Raw genomic sequence first — 25,453 nt, forward strand, 5'->3', positions numbered from 1 at the left:
CTTGACCAAAGCAACATCTTGAAGTCAACCACCGATCACACTCAAACCTTCTAAGGAAGAGAATGAACACATTCATCTTTCCCCCAAATCTGTGTCTGAAGGCAAGATCACCCTCCTAGCATAAAGTGTTGGTAGACACATGCAATTCTTAATCACTATCTTAACAAGCTAAAAGAAAAATAGATCAAAGGTTGGAAATTTATCTACCCATCCATGAACTGGGAAATGAATGGGCCAGCACGTTGCTGATAAATTTTAACTAATTTTGGTCCTAAGAGGCCTGCCCACCATAGTCTAACAGGAATCCAGATTGCCCTATAAGTTAGAGAGACTGATATCTGGGATAATGCCAGTGAACTTGTACCAAGTAAAATGTGTATGCATACACTTTCCCATCCCCTCTCCCCCCAGTTTAAGATATATGCTGATATCATGTATCCAGACCTTCTCAACTGCAGCATAAATAATGGTATAGCCAGTTTTGAGCTTTTAAATGAAACACCCATATAATAGAATCCTTTGCCACTATTTGTACAGAACCTAAGAAACTACTGGGTGTTATATAAAGAAAAACATAATGACGATAAATCTTCGCTTATAGATTTAAGACCAGAAACTGTAGAAAGAGCCAACAGTAGCACACAATAGTTTCAATCCAGCAGTGAAACATTTAAATTTTGCTTCTAATAAATCCAAACTAACAGTTTCTACTGTCACAGAGGTGTTTAATTTAATGGCATTTTGTCCTGAGACTTTGGTCAGTCTTAATGAGAGTTATACTGATTTGACTAAATAGAACTGGGTGAATAACAAGTTATTTATTAAAATGTATTTCACCTCTTTCCATTTGCAATTTTTCTGCAAGTACGTTGTGATTTTCTCAGACTTGTTTTAGAATTCAAATGAATAATTTTTGGTGCATATATTGTTCAGTAGCATGTCATTAAAAGATTTGTTAGTTGAAATTCAGAACTTGAACAGTTTTGAGTAGAAACATAGGCCTCATGACAAGTTTCTGTACTCTGGATAAGTGCAGCTCCTAGAATCCTGTTTTATGAAATATATTAAACATCACAATCTTGTCAGAGTATAACTTAAATGTGTCCAAGATAGTCTCTGTGCAATAGCAAGGATGTTGCAGGGCAGCAAATAGACGTTGCATAAGGAAACTGTTTCCTGTGCTATTTCCTTTGTTTAAATAGACTGAATAAATGTAAACACTATTTTTCATCCTTACAGAGCTTAATACAAGAGCACTACACAGCAGCCAACATAAAACTGTTTGCTACCCCAAGTGGCCACTATTATACTGAAAATGACTTGGGTATCCACAGCACAGTAGTGGTGTGAAATTGAACCCAGGGCTCAACCACAGCTTCTTACAGCAGTTTTAGGTAGAAATTTGTTTGTCCTACATTACTGTGCAAATAGGGACTCAAGGCTAGCAGCAAGCATTTGATTGAACGTCTTTAATGCAACTGAGCTGGTAGGGCTTTACTATTTTGCTGTTTTACCAGCTTGCTAAAGAATTGTATTTAGGCAGTCTCAGAAATGGCATGTACTGACATAATTTATCGAACCAACTTTGTTCTTTTTCAGCCTCTGACTTAAAGTGCACTCCTGAGTCAGCACTGGACTGTAGTTTTATGAGCAAACTGCTATATAATGTGTATGGATGCATTACAGTGTAGATATAAATTCCTGTAGAAAACAAATGTGTTGCATTATAAAAAATAAATAAAACGAAGAAAAGCGAGTGTCCCAGAAGGATCTAGCACTATGGACTCTCCATTTAAAGCATGATTGTGATAAGATCTTTTGATCAATAAAGACTATAAAATTTAGGATTAATGCTGCAATTCTTTCACAGTCCCCAAACCTAAATTCAAAATCAAAACAAGAGCTTTGTTTGCTATGGAGAAATCGGAGCCTATAAACTTCTTGAATTGCAATATCAGTATTTCAAAGGCAAAGCTTTTGTTCAAGCAAAAACAAAAATTGGATTATTCAAGTGTCTGTTTATACAGTTATTTCAAGGAATTAAAATCAGTCTTCCATAGATCAATGTATTTTCCATACTATCATCTACAAAAGGTGCGTTAACCCCGATTGAAAACAGGCCAATCCCCATCAGCTTTGTGGAAGAAACAAATCTATTTCTGCTGTAATTAGCATGGAGTAATTTAATTTATAGCAGCATTTTAGGGGCCTGATTCTACAATATGCACACAGGCAAAGCTCCCATTAACATCACTGTTAATTATGCCCAAGTAAGGAGTACAGGATCATGGGCCAGATGCTGTAATTCATTAAGGCACAAAGGGACCATAACCTATCTACCATGACAGGGTCAGGCCGGATGGCTACAGGAGAGTAATAGAAAGCAGATATATTAGCCCCAGGTTAAGTAGGTCTCTTTTCCCTGGGTAAGGTAACAGGGAAGGTTCCAGAACAATCAGGAACCTTCTGGAGACAATTAAGACAGACAGGCTGATTAGAACACCTGCAGCCAATCAAGAAGCTGCTAGAATAAATTAAGGCAGGCTAATTGGGCACCTGGGTTTAAAAAGGAGCTCACTTCAGTTTGTGGTGCATGTGTAAGGAGCTGGGAGTGAGACTGCATACTGTTAGAGGACTGAGGAGTACAAGCATTATCAGACACATGGTGAGGTTAAGAAGGTGTTGGGAGGAGGCCATGGGGAAGTAGCCCAGGGAGTTGTAGCTGTCGCACAGCTGTTCCCGGAGGCACTCTAGACAGCTGCATTCCACAGGGTCCTGGGCTGGAACCCGGAGTAGAGGGCGGGCCTGGGTTTCCCCCAAACCTCTCAACTTCTGGTCAGACACAGGAGGAGATGACCTGGACTGTGGGTTCATGAAAACAGCCAAACTGAGGGCTGTTGTGAAGCTCCAAGGCAAGCAAATCTGCCAATAATCGCAAGACCCACCAAGGTAGAGGAGGAACTTTGTCACGCTACCTAAAGTGTCAAGCAAAGTAGTATCCTTTTGGTGGGGAACTACCAGAGAGTCTAGCTGTTTTGCTGACAGCCCTGCATAGTCATCCATCTTATTTTCAAGGCATGAAGTGGACATGGATGGGCTGTGCTGGAGCAGAACTCTGCTACCTTTATCTGCACTGTGTAGGATCTATTAAGAACCCTACACCAATGGCACAACCTGGAGGAGCCCACCAGCTGTTCTAAATCATGTCAGGGATGGGGCTGGAAGGGAGAAATTTGAGGGAGCTGGAAACTGCCCCCTCACATCTCTCCATCCTCTTCTGTTCTGAGTACATGTGCTGGGTTTGATCATTTTTGTAGGGGTGGTGTTTAAATAGCAATTTTGCAATATCTTTGTTGCTACTAGGAAAGTACATCTTGGACAACAGCATCATTTGTTTACTGCAGGCTACAGCCAGATCCTTAGCTGGCATAAAATTGACATGTTTCCATTGAACTCAAAACTATACCAATTTATAGCAGTTGAAAATCTGGCCCCAGAAATGTCTACCCTGATTTAATATTGTATGAAACAGAAAGCAACAGCACAATGTATGCTCTGGAAATAAGAAGAGATCAAGAAGATAAAACTTTTAAATGATAATAGATTCATTCTTTTACAGAGCAGAGTTGTCTTTTTATTCAACTCGGAGTTGTTGCATCTGCGCTGTGAAAAGGTCAAAATAATGACAGTAGCACAGACTTTAACCCCTCTTTTTGTGTCTCATGCCCCTTCCTTCACACATCTACAATACCGAGAAAGAGCAAGCCAGCTTTTATACAGCTGGGAAAAAAGTGTTACTATCATAAAACAAGTCATTTTGCATGGTGTTTTATATATTATTCTGGGGATTAAATTCCTGAAAAGAGAGACTAACACTCTGGGTATGTCTGGCTCGGTAGAAAGTGATGGCTGTGATTATGGTGAGTTTCAAGTTCTTCTCATTCTGAGAAAACATGTGTGCGTCATGGCAGCTGCAGTCCTGGGAAGAAAGTAAAGCCTGTGGTTGGGAAATACATTTATCTTCTGCTTTCTCTTACAGAAAGAAGAAAGTTATTTTTTTTGAACAATTAACTTCTATGCTCCTAAAGAAGGCAGCTGCATCTAGGGTAAAACTTCTTTTAAAATGATCAACATTTAAACACTGAATTAAATAAAACAATACAGGTATTGCTTAAAAATCGCTGATCATTTACTCTAGTATAAGAAACAAAACCCCCCACCACTAAATCAATTACAGTGGTTTAACAGATGAAAATCCAGTCTTTTATGAGTGCTTAATATCATGATTTCAAAGGTAATTTTTTTTTAAAAAAATGTTAAGTGAAGCTTGGATACATTTATATTTCTTTCAGTGTGTTAAAGACACATTGCATGGAATGGAAAAGAATGTAAAATAAATACCCACAAAGAAATACCTCATTTAGAGTAAAATTATGCTCAAGTCTAAGCTCTGTCCTATCTACATACTCAATTCCCACTTCCATCACTGGGAGTGCTGCCATGCTGGGGTGGGGGGGTGGTGTATATTCCTCACATAAAGTTCCAAATATGAAAGGAAAACAGACCATCAGCCAAGGCATGGACCGGAGAGCAGAATGCTATCACATTCATCGAATGGGATTCTCATATTTGTCCTGCTAGTACAAAAGTTTCTTACAAAAAAAAAAAAAAAGTGCCATGAGGAAACCTCAGGAAATATCAAAATTCTGACACCATCTCCCTGTTAATGTGTTTCCCAACCAAACATTCGTCTTAAAATCTGACTGCTGGGCCAAAATTCTCAAGAGTAGCTCCGTAAAGTTATGCTTCTAACTCCACACTTAGACACCTAACTGGCCTGATTTTTAAGTGAGCTGAGCATCTCACACCAAAGTAGAAGGGGGGTGGTAAGCACCTTTGAAAGTCAAGCCACTCTTAGTGCCTACAAATGAACACATGAGCTTAAAATTAGGCATCCACTTTTGAAAGTCTTGACTGTGACTCTGAAGTCTCCAGAGAAGTACTATTACAATCAGGTATTGGAGGGGTAGCCAGGTTAGTCTGTATCCACAGAAACAATGAGGAGTCTGGTGGCACCTTAAAGACTAACAGATTTATTTGGGCATAAGTTTTTGTGGATACAAAAAACCAGCACTTCTTTAGATGCATCTCAGATGTTGCATCTGAAGAAGTGGGGTTTTTTACCCACAAAAGCTTATGCCCAAATAAATCTGTTAGTCTTTAAGGTGCCACTGGACTCCCCGTTGTTCTTACAATAGCATTGTCTTGATTGTATCTCCTGCCAGTAGTCAGCACACTCATTCACTTGCAGTTTAGTTCTATGAAACTGGAGAACATGGAGAGCAACAATTAATTTGCTACTTTAAAGAGGACTTAAATATACATTTTGTAGGATATGATGTACTATATAGTTAAGTCAGATTTATAACCAATGAACACACATTCAGGCACACAACATTAAATTTAAAGGCACAATGGGAGGAGTTACAAAACAAAATGATGCCCAAGAGTAAAGACAACATGCAAATGAAAAGATAATTGGTGGGAATACAAAGCTAAAATTCTATTTTTTCCATACATTATGTATACCAAAAATCACAGGATTTTGAGAGAAAGCCAAACACATTGGGAAATGCTCCCATTTTGATTTATTGTAACATTTTTACTCTGTCCACATTTAAATGTCTCAAAATGATGTGTTACAGCTATTTTACTAAATGTAAACCACAGTGATAATGTTCTTTGCAAGGAAAGAACAGCTCACATTCCAATTTAGTTTCTTGTGACAGAGTTTACAGACTTAAGATAAGATAAACACCTCAATGAATAGCTACTTTTAGCTAATGATTGGCTTTTCCAGTAACTTCAGCATGCTTTGGACTAGGCCCTAGATGTAAACAGTCACCCTTATAATACCAGGCCCTCTGTACCACTTAAGCCCCATGTTAGATTCGGGGGGGGGGGGGGGGAGGAGGGGGAAGGGAGAAGAGAGATGGCCATTGGCAGAACAGCCATAGCTTCTCTGCATCCCTTGTACTCTGTGCTGATCCTACATGGCTTGGCATAGAGGGCAGCAATGGGGACTGGCCAAGGGATGGGCCAGAGTACCCATGCGCACACGGATTCAATGGACAAAACATATTATGCAAGTAGCGTCCCCACTATGGCCCAGATTGCAGGACCTTGCCCTGGATCCTGACAGAGGAAGTGGTTTTTCCCCCACTTAGTCCGGTCTTAGATGAGTGAAGTAAATTTCATCCTTGGCCATTAACTTTTTCTGGAACTGAAAATCTTGGGGGAAGGGGGGTTGTTTTGTTTTTTTTAATTGGAAATGAAATTGAGTCCCTCTTGTCAGAGAAGGCAAAGCTCCGTTACACCAGACCAAACTTGGGCTCTGAATAAGAATTTAACAAGCAGCAAAAGAATTGCAATTTCAAAAAGTCATAAACCCTCCAATCCCTAACGTACTGCACATTGTGACACACAAGAGCAATACCCAGTATGTTAAGGGACTTTATTATAAAGCAGTTAATAGCATACTTCAACTTGCCTTTGTAACCTGCTCCTATTTACATGCTACGATAAGTCCTTTTAAGAAAAAGAGGGTAGATAGAAGAAATAAAACTAGTTACAGACGTCAGAGATCCCATTCTTGGAACGGGAGCAAAGCCGATTGGTCGGTAGCAGCAGGCATAACTTGAGTGGTAAAGTATCTTTAAATAATTGACAAACAAAGCAGATGAGATTGAAGGGCCATTTCTCAGCACCAGAAAATGACAAGGACCCGTTTTCTTTTTAAAATAAAATATCTGTGATCTCTGATCTATGTTCTTCAATAAGTTACCAAGAGACTGGCCCTCAAACATACGCAAATGGGTCAAGCAATTTCAATTTTTTGCCAGGCCTTGAACTCCTCCAAATATGTCATTGCTATGTGAGTAAAAGAACCATAAAACACAGTGATTCTTTGCTGGAAACCCAGGCTTTTAATTTCATTTATGTCTACTATAAAATTCACCTTTATAGCAGACATTTCACCTTAACAGTATAAATTATTGGTTTCAGAGTAGCAGCCGTGTTAGTCTGTATTCGCAAAAAGAAAAGGAGTACTTGTGGCACCTTAGAGACTAACAAATTTATTAGAGCATAAGCTTTCGTGAGCTACAGCTCACTTCATCGGATGCATTTGGTGGAAAAAACAGAGGAGAGATTTATATACACACACAGAGAACATGAAACAATGGGTTTATCACACACACTGTAAGGAGAGTGATCACTCAAGATAAGCCATCACCAGCAGCAGGGGGGGGGAAAGGAGGAAAACCTTTCATGGTGACAAGCAAGGTAGGCTAATTCCAGCAGTTAACAAGAATATCAGAGGAACAGTGGGGGGTGGGGTGGTGGGGAGAAATACCATGGGGAAATAGTTTTACTTTGTGTAATGACTCATCCATTCCCAGTCTCTATTCAAGCCTAAGTTAATTGTATCCAGTTTGCAAATTAATTCCAATTCAGCAGTCTCTCGTTGGAGTCTGTTTTTGAAGCTTTTTTGTTGAAGTATAGCCACTCTTAGGTCTGTGATTGAGTGACCAGAGAGATTGAAGTGTTCTCCAACTGGTTTTTGAATGTTATAATTCTTGACGTCTGATTTGTGTCCATTCATTCTTTTACGTAGAGACTGTCCAGTTTGGCCAATGTACATGGCAGAGGGGCATTGCTGGCACATGATGGCATATATCACATTGGTAGATGCACAGGTGAACGAGCCTCTGATAGTGTGGCTGATGTGATTAGGCCCTATGATGGTATCCCCTGAATAGATATGTGGACACAGTTGGCAACGGACTTTGTTGCAAGGATAGGTTCCTGGGTTAGTGGTTCTGTCGTGTGGTGTGTGGTTGCTGGTGAGTATTTGCTTCAGATTGGGGGGCTGTCTGTAAGCAAGGACTGGCCTGTCTCCCAAGATCTGTGAGAGTGATGGGTCGTCCTTCAGGATAGGTTGTAGATCCTTGATGATGCGTTGGAGAGGTTTTAGTTGAGGGCTGAAGGTGATGGCTAGTGGCGTTCTGTTATTTTCTTTGTTGGGCCTGTCCTGTAGTAGGTGACTTCTGGGTACTCTTCTGGCTCTGTCAATCTGTTTCTTCACTTCAGCAGGTGGGTATTGTAGTTGTAGGAATGCATGATAGATTATTGCATGATAAATTATTGACACCCAAGATTAAGGTAGAATATATACTCAGAATTATCAACCTGTAACTTTCTTAATGGGGATACCAGGCGCTAAAAGAAAAGGTGGAAATGTGCACTTTAAGGGTTTGATCCAGCTCACATAAAGTAATGGGGAAAAAAATCCTATTTCCTTCAATTGGAACTGGAAAGGATCCTTAACCCCTTACCACCAGTGAAAATGGCACAGTGGAAAAAAGTCAGAGAGAACCTTTTAAAAGAGATACAGTGTGCCAAAAATACCATAAGACATCTACAATTTGTTAACTCTAATAGTCACACAATTCAACCCCCTTCCCCCACAAAAATACATCTTTTCTCCTTTTTATGGAATGAATATATTTTGGAGTAGACTATAGAGCTATGTGATTGAATGGAGCACTCCATTTAATGGAATTATTTTTAAAGGATAATCTAGTAGTATTAATAGACTTTGGGAAGTAAAAGTCTGGAAAACCCACCCAAGTATCTTCCATTTCTCAAAAATAATTACTGAATGACACTACTGCAGGATGGATCAGATGCCCTGTTGTAGTGTTCTATAGACATATTCACTTATGAAAATAATCTCACAGTACATGATTTTCACTTTATTTGATTCATGTTGCAGTTAATGCCTTCAAAATCTACACTATATACAGTACCTCACTTTTGAATTGTGTTCTAATTCATCAATTCACCATCTTGCAAATTTTGGCAGACCAAGTCATGCCCAAACCAACATGACTATTTGCACAGAATGTGCAAGAAATCAATACAGACATTTAAAATAAAAACAAAAAACAAAAAAAAAACCAAACAAACATCCCACAAAGTGTATTTGAGATTCAAGGCACCATTGTGAAACTGTAAATGAGTTTATCATACAGTTTCAAAAGAACAGGTAACACCCCTTCATTTTTAGTTTGGTACTTCTAACAAAACATTAGTTAGTACATATGATTCTGTTTATATGGTTATGGTGTTATTTTTTTAATCATTAACTTTGCTTGTGATATGTCAAGCTCTGTCGCTAAAATGAAGTTGCCAATAGTTGGCTCCGAATAACAAAAGCTTTTCAAAATTAAACAACAACAACATACATAATCATTGGTGTAATTGTAACTTCTAAAACAGACTCCAATGAGAGACTGCTGAATTGGAATTAATTTGCAAACTGGATACAATTAATTGAGGCTTGAATAGAGACTGGGAGTGGATGGGTCATTACACAAAGTGAAACTATTTCCCCCCCCCTCCGTTCCTCAGATGTTCTTGTTAACTGCTGGAAATGGCCCACCTTGATTATCACTACAAAAGGTCCCCTTCCCCCCCCCCCCCCCCGCGCTGGTAATAGCTCACCTTAAGTGATCACTCTCATTACAGTGTGTATGGTAACACCCATTGATTCATGTTCTCTATGTATATAAATCTCCCCACTGTATTTTCCACTGAATGAATCCGATGAAGTGAGCTGTAGCTCACAAAAGCTTATGCTCAAATAAATTTTTTTAGTCTCTAAGGTGCCACAAGTACTTCTTTTCTTTGTATATAACATACTGAGTTATATAGCACGATTTTTTATGATGCATACCTCAGAATGGTATTTTCTAGGCATGTATGTATTAGCCTTATTTCCTAAAAACTTTAGAAAAAGAGCATGCTGTATTGAAAACTGTGCAACAAGCAATTATTAAATACAACTGTTTACATCTTGCTAATTACATGCAAGATACATAGCATCACATAACAGGCTGTGTTAATCAGCATTACACTTTTGTGCTTATATCAGTTTTTTCCCCCATGGCCTCATTCAGATTCCTATTAGTTTTAGCCACCAATAAAGTAAAGAAAGGAAGACAGACTAGTATAACACAATGGCTAACCACAATCCTAATCACAGCAGGTACAGAAAGAGAGAATACTAATTTTGACCAAATAAGAGACAGAACCAATCCCAGTTCTATTAAAGTCAATGAGATTTTTGCCAAATCTCAATAGTTACAGGATTTTGCATATTGGGTACAATTTCCACAGAGCCCCTTATTATACATTATTTAATACAAAGAAACAAGACCTGACTGGAATCACAACACCCTTGCATGAGAAGAGAGAACTGCCTTATCATAACCTGTACACAGTAGTGCTCCTTTATTTTTCAGCTTCTGGGGGGGAAAAAATCAACTCCCTATCACTCAGTCTCTAGAATCACATTCAGAAGTTTTCCCACAAAGCTTACCTTAACTCAGGGTTTTCTTAGCCAGAAGTTGCTGTGTGACTAGTATCCATTACCTACAGAGTGGCTGCTGTCTTTCTTATGAGAAACACCTGGGAGGCCTAAGAGACCACCTGAATAAGAGTAGACCCTATTAAAGTGGGTCATGTGACTGTACTCAAGGAAGTTTTCAAGAGCAAACAGGGAAAGCTCTGTATTGAATAAAAAAGTGAGAGTTATTAGAAAATTCAAGCAAGAAACACAAAAATAAGTCTATCAGGGAAGATCTAGACCGATAAAGCCTGTACTAGTATAGCATGGGGTTTTTTATATGAAAATATACACATAGACACACACTTTATGTGCTTGTACTTTTTTCTGCAGAATTAGTATTATACCTTTGCTAAGTCTGTTTAAGGTTCACGTAACAGTTTCTTAAGATGATTCTTTCCTTGTTGAAACTATTAATGTCCTATTTATGTTTTAAACTCTGTGTTGAGCAAGAGTTAGGGTGGCACATAGACTGAGAATTTGCCAGCAATGCAACATGGAACAAAAATGGATTTAAATTGAAGGAGAAAAAATGCTTAACATACATGAACTAATTTTTCAAGTCACACAAACAATTTGATAGGGTCACAAAGTCTTGAACCCACCCTTATTGACAATACTGGAGCTCTGGCTCCTATTTGCATGATCTAATAAAGAGACACACTGCTCAGTACAGTTGTGAATGACTCTTCTTATGTTTAAAAATGAGATCTGGTATTTAAAATGTGTAGTTGTAGTGGTAGGATAAAAACCAAAACCCAACATAACTAAATTCCAGAAATTTGAAGGGAAACATTGATGTGGATTTTGTTGGAAACTCCTGCAAGTTTCTATTATCTTTGGGCAGTTCATCCAAATTATTTGGTGGGGCTAAATTTGTGGCTACTTAATGAGCTCTAGCTCTGTCCCCAAAAATCAGGCTCCCCTGAAATGTGCAGAGATCTCAAGGCACTTTGCACTTCTGTGTAAGCCACCTAGATCCACACTTTCAAGAGTCAGAGTAGCAGCCGTGTTAGTCTGTATTCGCAAAAAGAAAAGGAGTACTTGTGGCACCTTAGAGACTAACTTCATCCAATGAAGTGAGCTGTAGCTCACGAAAGCTTATGCTCTAATAAATTTGTTAGTCTCTAAGGTGCCACAAGTACTCCTTTTCTTTTTACTTTCAAGAGTGTCCAGCAGCCACGATGCCAGACAGATTTTCAAAACGGTTCACCACATATTGCATGATGAGCACCCATTTTAGGGCCTATATGGCACATGAGTTCTTTTGAAAATCTGTCCCCAGTTGTGGATGCAGAACATTTGAAAATATGGCCCATAGGTCTTTCAAGGTACTAAGTGCCCTCCATTCCCACTGACTCCACAACATCTCACAGGAGTGCTCACCACTTTGCAGGATTGAGCCCACAGCTATGTGTAGAATTTCAGTGCCTCTGCACTGGATCTGGGGCAACACTACCCAGCAGCACCATTGCTATGGCTTTTCCTGCCAATGGCTGCCCTTGGACCACTCCTTAGATGGATGGAGTCAGGTGCCCTACCAGTGCAGGGCTCTGTGTAGAAAAAGGTAGAGCAGCCTCAAATTTAGGGAATAATCTCTGCATGACTGCTGCAGATGATGTAGTTGTCCTGCTCCGTCACTGTGGATCTTAGACCCATGGACCCGCAGTAAAGGAGGAATAGTGTTGTGAAGGCAAATGATCTGTCACTTCCCACATTTTGGTGCAGAAGAGGCAAGATGTGGCATGAAGATATAGTTGATTTGATATGCACCAACATAGTCATAAGATACCTCATCAACTCACACACATTTGCAGAGAGGTTTTAATTTTGGATGGGCTAGGATGGCCACTGTGTTTAAAAGTGAAAAAAAATTATGTAAATATCTGATTAGAAAAGAAAATGCATGTTTGCCTTGTAATGAGAGCACAAGTATGTATCCTGTGAAAGGAGATTGATGCTTCTACATTCATCTGAGTACTTGCTCTATTATAACGGCTGGAGCCTTGTATGTGCATCACTCCCTGCCACTCCTCAGTGTTCCATTGCCGAAGATTGGAATTACTGTTTAAGAGCCTTTGAGGCTCCAGGTTGAATAAAGAACTATTGTTTATGTGGGTAGCTTGACCCTGTTTGGGTTAAGATTCCCGGCTGGGGTACTTACAATTTAAAACAATGCAGAACTTTGATCAAACAGTTGCTTCATTATGCCTTTTCCTCTTAGATTTGACTTGAGCGTTCACCTTTCCACTTCTTGTATCCAAGTGTTTCATTTTGTATTGAACAATCCGTGTTCATAAATGCCATTTTGTGCATAATTAGCTCACGAGGTGCATTTTGCACAGCCTTTCCAGGAGGGCTCCATTTTCATGCACTCACTTATATTACTCAAAGTGCTAAGAACAAGGCACCCTATCATGCAGTTATCCTCAGACACAACAGAAATCGCATTGTAAGGGATGACGATAACTAGCTAAAGAAATGCAATGCTTTTGTTCAAATTTACTATCCCAACACCACTTTAAAAATAAATGGAACAGTAGTTGGTAAAAAAAATCTCTCTCTCTCTCTAATGCATAGTCTCATTCATATCCATGCTTGAGGCACTATATATGGCCCAAAATCCCTTAGATTGTTTCATAATTGACTTTTTCAAGTTATTCAGCAGAAGTACCAAGTTTCTTAACATGTGAAAATGCAGTCAGAGGATCCTCATTAGATTATCTGGAGTTACATATCAAAGTCCCATAGACCTCAGAGGTAGGATGTTTTCAAGAGGAATTTTGCATGGAGATTTTCAGATCCCGCCAGGCATTGCAAATCTTTGCTGTGAATTTTCTTCGGAATTCAACCTGGCTCAGCTCTTTCCAGCCTTCTGCAGTGCGTGTTTGTCTTAAAAAAGCTGTCACAGAAAAGGAGAGACATGATCTCAGAAGTCAATAGGTAAAAAGAGTGAGAGTGAAAAGAACTTGCAATAATAATTAGTACTATAATGGAACTTCACACAATTAACATCTGTTCCCTGAGTGCTCTAACTCGCCTCAAAATCTGCTGGAAACAAGCATATCACACCATCTGCCACTTGGTACTATAAGCAAGCACTAAAGCAGGTGCACTGGATTCTAAACGATTTGTTGTTTTGGTAAGTAATTTTGGGCAGTCTAGTTGACTATACCCATTGACAGCATTTTATACCATGCAGTAAGGATAGCTATTAGTATTATTTTATGTGAATAAATAAATGTATGAGGCAGTGAATCTTCTGGTGCTGAATTTACCTAAATATTTTGGATATGCTTTGGAGTTTTGATGAAATCATAGGAAACTGTAGCATTCAAATAGTACCACTTGCTAACATACTAGTGATGGGGACCTAGGAATGATCATTAACTTTTATGTAATTTATCATTTGAGGATCCAAAATTTACTCAGAAGAATATTGACACATGCATAGAAAGTATACATGGCAATGTAAAGTTTTTATCAGCATGACCAGAGTCCACATTACTCACAAGAAGTGAAGCCACAACTGAGTTACACATTTCATCCCAAATGAGTGCTGATAAAACTTCCATACAACACCATCACGCCATCTGTGTGTCACATCTATTACTGAAATATTATTTGAAGGATATTTGAGAGAAAGTTAAAAGTTAAGATTATTTCTTGTATCCCTTTGCCTGTAAGACCAGATGCTATAGGCCCAGGACCTGCAAACAGTTAGAATCAGAGGCTATGTGTACACTGCAATAGAAGACTCATGGCATGGATGCAGCTGACCTCGGTCAGCTGGCTTGGGGTCATGGGTCTAGAACTGCAGGGCTATAAAGTTGCAGTGTAGATGCTTGGGCTAGAGATTGGGTGCTGAGACCTGAGAGAGGGGTAGGTCTCATGCATGAGTACGTGAGTAGCCCCATTGACTTCAGTGGAACTACTCACTCACATTAAGTTAAGGTTATGTGTCAGTGTTTGCGATTTAGGGCTTTACCTATCAGTTTAACTGTGCAGGGCTTAGAGGGAACCACAAAATCTCTTAACGTAGCTTTAAAAAAAAGAGGGGGTTCAGAACTTTAAAGTCCAATGTTTGGGCCATTTCAAGGCTAGAGGAGAGTGCTGGGTGCCAATGGCAAATGGAGAATTTCTAGTGGCCTAAATCTCCTGCTTCCCTCTGTTATGGTTTGAAAGAATGGATTTTAAAGCAGTGAGATTTTTTTTCTGTACAGAAAAACAGTTACTGAGCCAGGACTGACTCTTGTCAACCATTGGTCTTCGTCAGGTGGAATCTGAGGATAGGGGTGAAATTCCACATTTAGAAGAGGAGGAAATATGTCGCTAGCAGGATGCTGTTTGAAGCTGCTCAGAGGGCTGGAATGCTAGAATAAATGCCAAGGAAATGGATTGTTGGGCAGAGGCCAGGTGAGATGGTCAAAATGTGCATGATAATTTATCATGTGGCTCTGCAATTTATCCCATGTGCATCACAATACAAACGCTATATGTATTTACATAATACTGTCAAAGCTCTTTCGAGGCATGTATAAAAGCACCAGCCAGAGTGTTTTGAGGAACTTTGCCTTCTCATACTTATTAAACATTTTAATGTATTTTAACATATGGAGGTGCATTCTCCCTTACAACAACCCTATTTCATTGGAGGTCAATACAATATATTAGAATTGCAGAGCATCTGTATCACTGTGGAACTGGAGGAGGAGCAGATCCTTCAACAGACTGTAAATGTTCCAAAGAAACACATTTTTTAATGTCTCAGAGTAAGTGAGTTTATGTGCAGGTATAGTAAAAGCTGGCTCAAGGTACTTTATTTCATATTTCCATCTGCCAGTTGTATTTCATGAAAGGGAAGATTGTCCTTTCACCCAATAAATTCATCTTTTTTTTATTACAGAAATGTTACATTAAATACTAACAACAGTGTTTCGAGGGATCAATTAAAGGATATAACAGGCAATTAAACAACTCCAATTATACCATAATGTTCTATGTAGATTTGTTTCAACAGATTACCACATTTCTACTGAAATTATATTCATGAGGGGGGTTAGCAATATTTTAAGCATATGTTCCAGGACTAAAATCCCAGCATTAGCTAATAATGGCAATCTAAGATGTATGCTCTCATGTCTCACAAATATCATAGTTTCAGCTTATTTTTCCATGTATTATTGAAACAAGGAATTCTTTCCTGTTTTCTTTTTGAGCCACTGGAGCTGGAAGGAGTAAAATTCAGCAAATGTGCTGTAATAGATAAGAACCAAAAACAATGTGGTTTAGGACTTCACCTATGTTCATAGATTTATAGTTTATTAAAGAGCCTGCTTCAAATAACATTAGTGCTGTATCAAACTGACAAACCAAAAAATTGGAAGCAAAGGCTTGAATGTGCTACAGTACCAGTTTGGGGTTGAAGGATTCAAACATCTAAGCCAATTGCCTATCCATCTAGCATTTTCTTTTTCCAAAGTTCCCCCTCTCTCCCATCTTCAGCTCCCACCCTCTGATATGTTGGTGTATAACAGCTCTCCTTGCAGCCAGGAGGAAATCTGTGCTAACATCAAAAGCTAAAGTTGGATCTTAATGGGCTGTTTGTGATCCAGCCTTGACTGCTGAAAATCAGAAATATGTTAATCTAATATATATGACTTCAGTGGAGTTATCAGATCATAAAAATGATCTGTCTAACTTGTTTGAAGGTGTTCATGATTACAGCTTCTAGACAAGACTTTCAAAAATGATGATGTAAAGTTAAACTCCCAAAGCAATATATAGGCACCTAAATTGGTGGCCTGATTTTCAAAAATGCCAAGTACCTAGCCATTCTATTTGACTTCAGTAGGAGCTTCTGTGCTCTCAGCACTTTTGAAAAAAGCAGGTAACTGATTTAGGTGCTTATACATAACTTTAGGAGTTTAATATAGATGTCTTTGCTACCTGTTGCCAACTCTGTCCACATATCTATTCAGGGGATACCATCATAGGGCCTAATCACATCAGCCACACTATCAGAGGCTCCTTCACCTGCGCATCTACCAATGTGATATATGCCATCATGTGCCAGCAATGCCCCTCTGCCATGTACATTGGCCAAACTGGACAGTCTCTACGTAAAAGAATGAATGGACACAAATCAGACGTCAAGAATTATAACATTCAAAAACCAGTTGGAGAACACTTCAATCTCTCTGGTCACTCGATCACAGACCTAAGAGTGGCTATACTTCAACAAAAAAGCTTCAAAAACAGACTCCAACGAGAGACTGCTGAATTGGAATTAATTTGCAAACTGGATACAATTAACTTAGGCTTGAATAGAGACTGGGAATGGATGAGTCATTACACAAAGTAAAACTATTTCCCCATGGTATTTCTCCCTCCCACCCCACCCCCCACTGTTCCTCTGATATTCTTGTTAACTGCTGGAATTAGCCTACCTGCTTGTCACCATGAAAGGTTTTCCTCCTTCCCCCCCTGCTGTTGGTGATGGCTTATCTTAAGTGATCACTCTCCTTACAGTGTGTATGATAAACCCATTGTTTCATGTTCTCTGTGTGTGTGTATATAAATCTCTACTCTGTTTTTTCCACCAAATGCATCCGATGAAGTGAGCTGTAGCTCACGAAAGCTTATGCTCTAATAAATTTGTTAGTCTCTAAGGTGCCACAAGTACTCCTTTTCTTTTTGAGAATACAGACTAACACGGCTGCTACTCTGAAACCTTTGCTACCTGTATAATCTTGCCATTTAATGTTTCACAATTTTCACCTGGCTATAACTTCCCTAATTTGGAAATTAAATTCCATTTGTGTAAAAGACCCCTGTACAGATTAATTTTTAATCCCAGTTTTTGTAATGGTGCTGAGCATGATCTAGCCTCGTCTATGCTTGCAGTTAACAATGGCTTCTGCTTCATGTGGTTTAACATCCACTGGCAGTAATAGGTATTTTTTCTAGAGTAGACTAGAATGTAAGGATATAAAGACTGTTTCCCTGAGGTGGAGACGCCATGAATCTAATCTGCCTGCATTTAGCATTTAAGGCTCCAATTCAGCAGAGCTCGTAAACTTGTGCTTAATTTTAAACAGACGGTTAAATCACATTTACCTCAGGAGTTAATCATTCGCTTAAGAGCTTTGCTGAATCAGGACCTAATTATCTGTTGTCCAAAGAGAGATTGATGCAAAGGCCACTGAAGACAATGGAAAAGACTCCCATTGACTTCAGTGAGTTTTGGACAAAGTCTGAAAATATAAACTCCCTTCCTTTTTGATCTTTTCTTCGTTTCTTGTCTTGGTTTTCAACCCATTACTTTTGGAAGGGTTTTTGGCACCTATATTCTCTTTGACCTTCAATATTTCAGAACATCTGTCATGTTCCCTTGTTTTTCTCTTTTTCTAATGATTATAATTCCAGTTCTTACCGCTCATTTATACACTCTGATTCACTGTCCTTGCATTAACTCACACTGTAGCATGGCAAGACCCCCCAACAACAAAAGGATTAAGGACCTTGGTTTTTCAGGTTAGTTAAAATATATTGTGACTATATTTTCCTTTATATAAGTAAAATCAAGCATACAATATACATTATTTTCTAAGAGACCAGAACATTCCGGCAGGTAAACATATATTCTAGGCACCTGTAAACCCGTAGCCCTATCCAACAAACTAGAATAGTTCCTTCTCCTGAGCCACTTTGGATTCTTGAGTAAATATGTATTTAAATGTTCTTCAAAGGCCCATTTAAAATTTCCTTTCTCCAAAATACCAACTTATAATGGACTTGCAGCTTGCCAATATTTCTTTCTTTAAATGGAAGCTGGGTTCTAGTACATGAAAACATCCCAATCTAACGCAATAGCTCTATTTATTTTATTGTTTTGTGAGTATAATTTTAAAATGTCTGGACCAAATTTTCCGTACTGTTAGGGAATCAAAAATAAAAGTGTTCCAAGTTGAGACCTTGAATGCCTAACTTTAGACCAGAGGAAAATGCACTCAGTCTGAGTCATAAGGACTCTCAAGGGATGCATTTTAGAAACTTCAACTCAGCCTTATTACAGCAGCATAAATGTGTAAGTACTGTTAATATTTGAGAGAGCACCTTACTGAATCTGTTAGTACTCCGCTGCTGAAAGAGAAAGCTCTTACAAACAAATTGCTTAAAAGGATAAAGTCTTTTTGTATATAGTAAACCATTTGGTCTTTAATTGTTGAGTGGATAGCACCACATAATCCTGTAGAGCATATTAGTGATTTGATTGTTCAGTGGGGCTATGTCTCACTGCAGTGCTCTCAAACACTTCTCCCAGTCATTTGCACCACAAATAAGCAGGAAAGAGTTTGGAAGACACAAAGCTAGTAATGATGGCACAAATCATGAAGGCCTTCCTCAATTTTTACACAGTCTTTAGACAGAATGCCTACTACCTTCAGGCTTTCAGTGCAAAAATAGCTATTTTATAGAAATTTCACAAAGTGATCTAGGGTGTGTGAAATCACAGAAGACTCACTTAGGGCCTGATCCAAAGTTCAATGAAATCAATGGAAAGACTCCAGTGATTTCATGATTTTGGACCAGGCACTTAGATGGGAACATAAATAGACTTCAATGGGAGTTTTGTCTGAATAAGGGCTGAATATGGCCCTTCAGGATTTGGCCTATATTGTTTGTCAAAAAGCGATTTTCTAAGTCAACAAGTAGCAGCTTGCGCAGTTAATTAGTGCACTAGCCATTCACCTCTTTTGATCTAGATTCACAGTTTATCTTATGCCATGAGGAGTGTAAATCAGTGTGATGGTCTTCTCCCCAAAATGGCTGCAAAACTGGAATCAGCAGCTTTTGCTCCAGAGATGCCCAACTTAGACAAGAATGGCAGTTGTGCTGCACAGCAGGACTGTGGTGCTTTGGTGGAGCTTTGGAGGACAAAGCTTTGCTTTACCTACCATAAGCCTGCTTTAGTCAATGCTATTAGGGTCCTGACTTTCATAAGTGCTATGTTTACCCAAACTGTAACTCTGCCATTTTATCATCACTTAGCAGCATTTGCAAACATGGAGTTCCACAATGCCACAAATGATCATATCTGTTAACACACACACAGAGAGAGAGAGAGAGAAAGGGTTTTTTTATTGAACTTCTGACAAGTCAATTATGTTTTGGAAACATTTCCAAGCTTAAAATCAAGTTTTGCTTCACAATCAACCTTCTCTTTGGCATTTTTAGCCAGCATAGAGCCAGAAGTGGTTTCATAAAGTTAACTATATTGCTGGATTTCTGACATGTGGAATTGCTGGACAAATGTGTGAGTTATACACTTGAGACTAATAGGATTATCTTTTTTTCATTGCATGGAACATCTCCATTTCCTGACATGTCATAGGCAGCAGGACTGACAGGGCCCTGAAGCAAAGTATTATAAGCAAAGGAGTTTGATAATGGATGGACATCCCACCGCAGCAGCAGAATTGAATTTGTAGCTCCCTACATCAATTTGTTCATTCTCATTGGTCAAGTTCCACAGCAACTCTGATCTATTACTTGGTGTCAGGAGCCCAGCCTGAGTTATCCCAGCAGGCTTGAGAGGCAACTCAGCAGCCTCATGATCACTACATTGAGATCTTGCCAATTCTCAGGACTTGTCTACAGGGCCCTGCAGCGCCGACCATGGGGGTGTGAATTGCAGAGAACACTAAGATGTTGCACTGTAACTGCCCTGTGCAGACCCTGCTAGCCAAAGTAACAGGTACCTAGTTTGCATGTATGTAGTCCCGTGAACTATGTAAATGTGAAGTAGATAGCTAGTCCTATTTGAAACAAGACTACGTTACTAAACTAGGTACCTTTTAGTTCATGCTATCAGGGTCTACATGGGGCAATTAAAGTGCAACGCCCTGCCCACATTGCAAGGCTGTGTTTTCAAGCCTGGGCTTCAGATGGAACTCTCTCATGTGCCAGGGCCATGAATGGACACTCTCCAGTGGGCAACCCTGGGAGGCTCCATAATCCAGAGAACCCTGGTGGCCACTGATTTTTCAACCTTTTCCACCAGCCATGCCACATCTTCTACCTTTTGAAACTTTGGCCCAATTAGTCTTGTCTATTTCATTTCTATAATTATATGATCTATAGTTCAGGCAGACTTTACAACTAATTATTAAACATGCATATGCAGTAGACATCTTTAATAGCTTGAAGCCTTATATTACACTTTTTTTCAATATGGGGGACACATTGTTAATGAGAAAATAAATCCCCTTCCCCTTTGCTCATGCTTTTTGCTTAGTTCAGATGTTAGGATGAAGCAGAACACAACCCTTTTCTAATCAGCCACTGTGTGTACACAGACTGAGAGTATTATAAAAGAAATTAACTTACGATAAACAGTAACATTTCTACAACCAATTTCTACAAGTTTCTACAACCAATGAAAATTCACCAGCCACATCTTTGGACAAGAAAAGAAAATCATGTGAAAGTTCTGAGGGATAAAAAGAAAAAGGGTTTTTCCAATGTCAATATGCATTTCAATTCAGGCCATATCAAATAATATTTAGTGATCCGTCAGCCTGATTTATGACATGAACAAGGTGCAGCCAGACTACCAGTTCCCAGAACTTGGGAGTTTCTGTGCTGCTCTTTCACAGTTCAAAGGGAAGAGTCGCTCAAAAGCCCTGTTATGGTGCCTAAAGGGACTTAGTGTAAGGGAACCTGGGAGATAGCTGGCAGTAATCTGCTATGAAAAAGAGTAAATGTAGCTTGGCAGGAAATGCCCGGAAAATGTGAAGTAAGGAAAGAGTGAAGCAGAGGGAAAGCCAAGGCTGTGTTTATGGAATGAAGCTTAAATTATGGCAGTATCAAGTCTCTTCCAAACCATACCAAACACCACAGAGAGGGAAACTGGCTCTAAATAAACTCACTGCTCTGTTAGTGACTTCCTCTCCTGAGTCACTTACTATCCTGGGCAACAGGATCACCTGCTGTATTAAATATACACGTCTATATTTTTATTTTGATATATGGTTACATTCCCACTCAGATTTATTGCTGCTTGCTAGAAGAAGGAGCTGCAGTTAAAATCTATTTACATATGTAAAGGTGAAATGGGGTCACATAGTTTAAAAAGTATAATTGATTTGATTAATGTCCTAGACATTTTATAAGACACATTAATAATAAAATCTCAGAAAGTTGCAACTGAATATTTCTTTCACCATACTTTGACAAAATCTAAGTAGAAGTGTAATTGACTTTAAATGTACAGTATTATCTATGGCTAAGATTCAGAAAAGAATTTAGCAACTAAATCAATACTTAACTTGAAGCATATGCTTAAGTCTCACTGAAGTCAATATGCTTAAATTTAAACATATGCTTACATGGTGCCCTGAAGAGGGACAGTGTTCTGTATAGTAAGCAAGCTTGGATTTCAGCCATGTCACTAGAAAAGTTGTACAAGAAACTTCTACTTCTGGAAAATGTGTTACACTGCAGGTATGAGGCATGTGTATATAAATAAGGGTGGATAGGACATTAAGGCCTGATCTACACTGGGGGGTGGGGGAGAGATCGATCTAAGTTATGCAACTTCAGCTATGTAAATAACATAGCTGAAGTCAACGTACTTAGATCTGCTTATGGCAGTATCTTCACTGTGGTAAGTCGACGGCTGACACTTCCCTGTCGACTCCGCCTGTACCTCTCACTCCGGTGGAGTACCGGAATCGATGGGAGAACGCTCGGAGGTCGATTTATCGAGTCTAGACTAGGTGCGATAAATCGACCACCGCTGGATCGATCGCTGCCCGCCGATCTGGTAGACAGTGTAGACAAGCCCTAAGGGGAAGGAATTGTTATGGCCATAACAAAACAGGAACCCAAATTCATGAATGAAAAATAGAGCAGTTTAGGAAAAGTTAACTATGCAGTTTAGACCTAACCCAGGGTTTGATCTCAGTTGAACGATTGGTGCTTGCCTGGTAGGTAGTTCAACTTGACAGTGACATCAGAGGCAGTGAAGCAGTAATATCAGCACTTTTGTGAACTGCTACAGAGCAGTTTCTCCAGTCTACTGGCCACAGGCATGATTTCCCAAGTCCATCAGCCTCAGTCCCCCATGTGTTATCCCACCTTTACTTTTGTAAGAGAAGAAGGAATCTCCTGCCTTCTGCTCATTTGAATTTACTCACATCCTTCTTACAACATTGTTTGGTAATTATTTATTATAAAAACTTATTTCACACAGGAGTCTGATTTCTGGCTCCCCCCAGTAATTTCAATGCCAGAGAGCAGATGGTAGTATTTAGTTGCCTTCTGTGCCTGCATGGATGAAAATATCTGAAGACCCTGAGCTGTGTGCTACCTAGCTCAGAGCAGGTCTAGATGACCTTGTGGTTAGAACACTGGCAGCCAACATTTCCCTACTCTAGCACTCATGCTGTTGCTCCAATTCAGAGAGCTGAGCTGGCAGTAGGAAACAGTGGAAAATTTTAAGAAATTAAGTCTAATGTAGACCAGGCGAGAGCTTGCAATGGCATTGTAAGCTGCTAGCCTGTCTCCTCAGCTCAGGAAGCATTAAACAGCACACTAAGAGTCTGTTTAGGCCCTTTCTTCAGGGGACAGTTCAATATTGAAACACAAAATCAATCAAACACAAAACAACCATCCCTCAACCAACCCAGGCTGCAGGGGTTCAGAGACCTTTTCCCCCTTGCACATCCCCCCACTCTAGGGCCTGCCACAAAAGACAACCTCTTTCCTGCAGCTCTCCTTTAACTGTGCTCTTTCAGCCCTTTACAGCAGTCACCTGGTCCCTTCCAGCTGAGTCTAATAATCCCTTCACCCAAGCCCAAACACCTGTTGTTAAAAGGGTCTCTATCACTAAACAGGCCCTCAAAGGTTCAGTTCACCCTGTTACAAACATCAGCACATGTGCAACAGCATCAGAAGCATAGGTATGAATGGACTGGGTTGAGCTAGTTCTTTTGTGCCATGTATGAAACAAATTAGTTCTGTAAATAATTCGTAATGATAAATCCTTTCTGCTGTATTTGGACGTGCATTAATGCATCTGATGAGATATCAACTAGGTGCAGGGATACTGCTGAATGTTTCTGGAACTTTTAAAATACATAGATTAGAGGAGTCACAGTACCTGTTTTCTAAATATTTATTCTGGTTCCATTAGGTAATCAAAGATCTGTACAATTTTAATCTACTTGAAGAGGAGGTACAGGAGCAGAAAAAGGAGGGTGATGGTCTTGAAGTTTAAGTACTTAAAGAATGTAGGGTCTAGTGAGCCAGAAAGCTGAGGGAGTGAGAGAACAGACTCAGAAAATAGTAGCTGGGATGTGAATTAAAGGGGGGATTAAAGAAACAGAGACACAAAGACTAAGAGGTACTCGCAATGGGAGATAAAATGAGAGACTATTCCCTGAAAGAGAAGCTACTAAGGATGAGAAAAGGCTTAAATCATTGCTTGAAAATTCAACTCAACCAGATCTATGCAGCTCAGGGGAAGTTACATTGTTTATTAACAAATCCATGCTCTTTTAGACATGCCAGAAGACACAAATTGATCACTTCAGTTAGAAAGTATGGCCTGATTCTCCTTCCATTTGCACCAGCATAAATCAGGAGTAGCTCCAGTCAAGAATGGGAGTTACTTACGCCCCCAGTGGTAGGGTATTCAGGCTCCATTGTTTTGCTTAGGACCTGTTTCAAATCAATCATTTGGCCTTTTAAAAATAATAGTTACCTTCACAGGCTGATACTTTTACTCTGTTGAGGGCCTTTTCTTCTTTATCCTTCCCTTTCAGCCCCAGCCCATGGGCTACTGCTAGCTCCTGAGTGCTGAACACAAGATCTATGAGTCCATTCAACAGGCTAACTTCCTGGTGGGATTTCTGCTCTTGAGCTTTTTTTCATCACATTGTATAGTTTGTTGGGGTCCACAAGCACCTGTGAGTACCTCTCTGGGTTATCAGGATCAACGATCAAAGGCTTCACGTATTTACTCTAGAAGGATAAAAGCAAACAGAACTAGAAGTAAAAGTGAATTGGAAATTCTTGTGCTTTTAGGCATTTCAGTAGCTCTTTGCAGTGGGAAATAGATCTTTTAAAAAATAAAAAGTAATATGAAAGCTAAAGAAATGCAGGTGAGTAAAAGAACAAAGATCATTCAGCTCTACAAAATTTTCAATTGCTAAAAAAATATTACAGTTCAGATTGTAAGCTATGTACATTTGTGTAGCTCCACTGGTACAGGATCGAGTTTTAAAATCAATGTGTAATTTCATAAAAAATAAGCAAGCTAAAGTTCCTTCCAATTGTTACACTTTTGAATGCAACCACCATAACTCTCTAATCATTAGAAATTCAAAACTGACATTATTCAGTGGGAAGAGAGATCTCTTTAAGTGTCCTGTAATATAAAACAAACAGGGAGAGACAGAGACCTTCAAAATACAATTATTTTGTAGATCTGTCTGATTTTCTAATCAATTTCTGATTTTTTCATTTGAAGTATTTACATCTGATGTTATTCCAAATGTCATAATTCTGTAATTACAACTAGAAAGGAAATACATAGGATTCTGAAAATCTCTGCAATTCTACAACGGCCAACTAATAATGCCGGCCTACCTAAATTGTAGATGCACATTAGTAGTTGATCAGATTTAAGAAGTTTTCTTCATTAGATCTGAATACTATTCAAAACTATTGCAGATCTAGATGTTACTCTATAACAGAAAAATCAGAAAGAAACTGACTATGTATTTGCCAATTTGATAGATTAAAAAACAATTTTATTTGGAACAAAACCAGACCCTCTTATCATGTTGTGCTAAAACTCATTTATATTCCCCTCCAATATATTTAATAGGCAGCAATTAAATCTTTGATCTGCCTTTCACTTCACTGGCTTACCTGCCTTATAATGAAACTCTTATTGATTTGTTTTTTGAC

The 25,453-nt window shown here is 39.1% G+C and overlaps 1 long non-coding RNA gene across 1 annotated transcript in view; it reads right to left on the bottom strand.

Moving 5' to 3' along the window:
- Nucleotides 1-10,706, bottom strand: part of LOC119851669 — a 64,805-nt gene extending 54,099 nt beyond the window's left edge. The window contains exon 1 of the long non-coding RNA XR_005291324.2: nt 10,445-10,706. This is a non-coding gene — a long non-coding RNA (uncharacterized LOC119851669). The remainder of the gene's footprint in view (nt 1-10,444) is intronic.
- Nucleotides 10,707-25,453: the final 14,747 nt, after the last annotated feature.

The sequence above is a fragment of the Dermochelys coriacea genome, chromosome 2 (genome assembly GCF_009764565.3).
Source record: "Dermochelys coriacea isolate rDerCor1 chromosome 2, rDerCor1.pri.v4, whole genome shotgun sequence".
Lineage (NCBI taxonomy): Eukaryota > Metazoa > Chordata > Testudines > Dermochelyidae > Dermochelys > Dermochelys coriacea.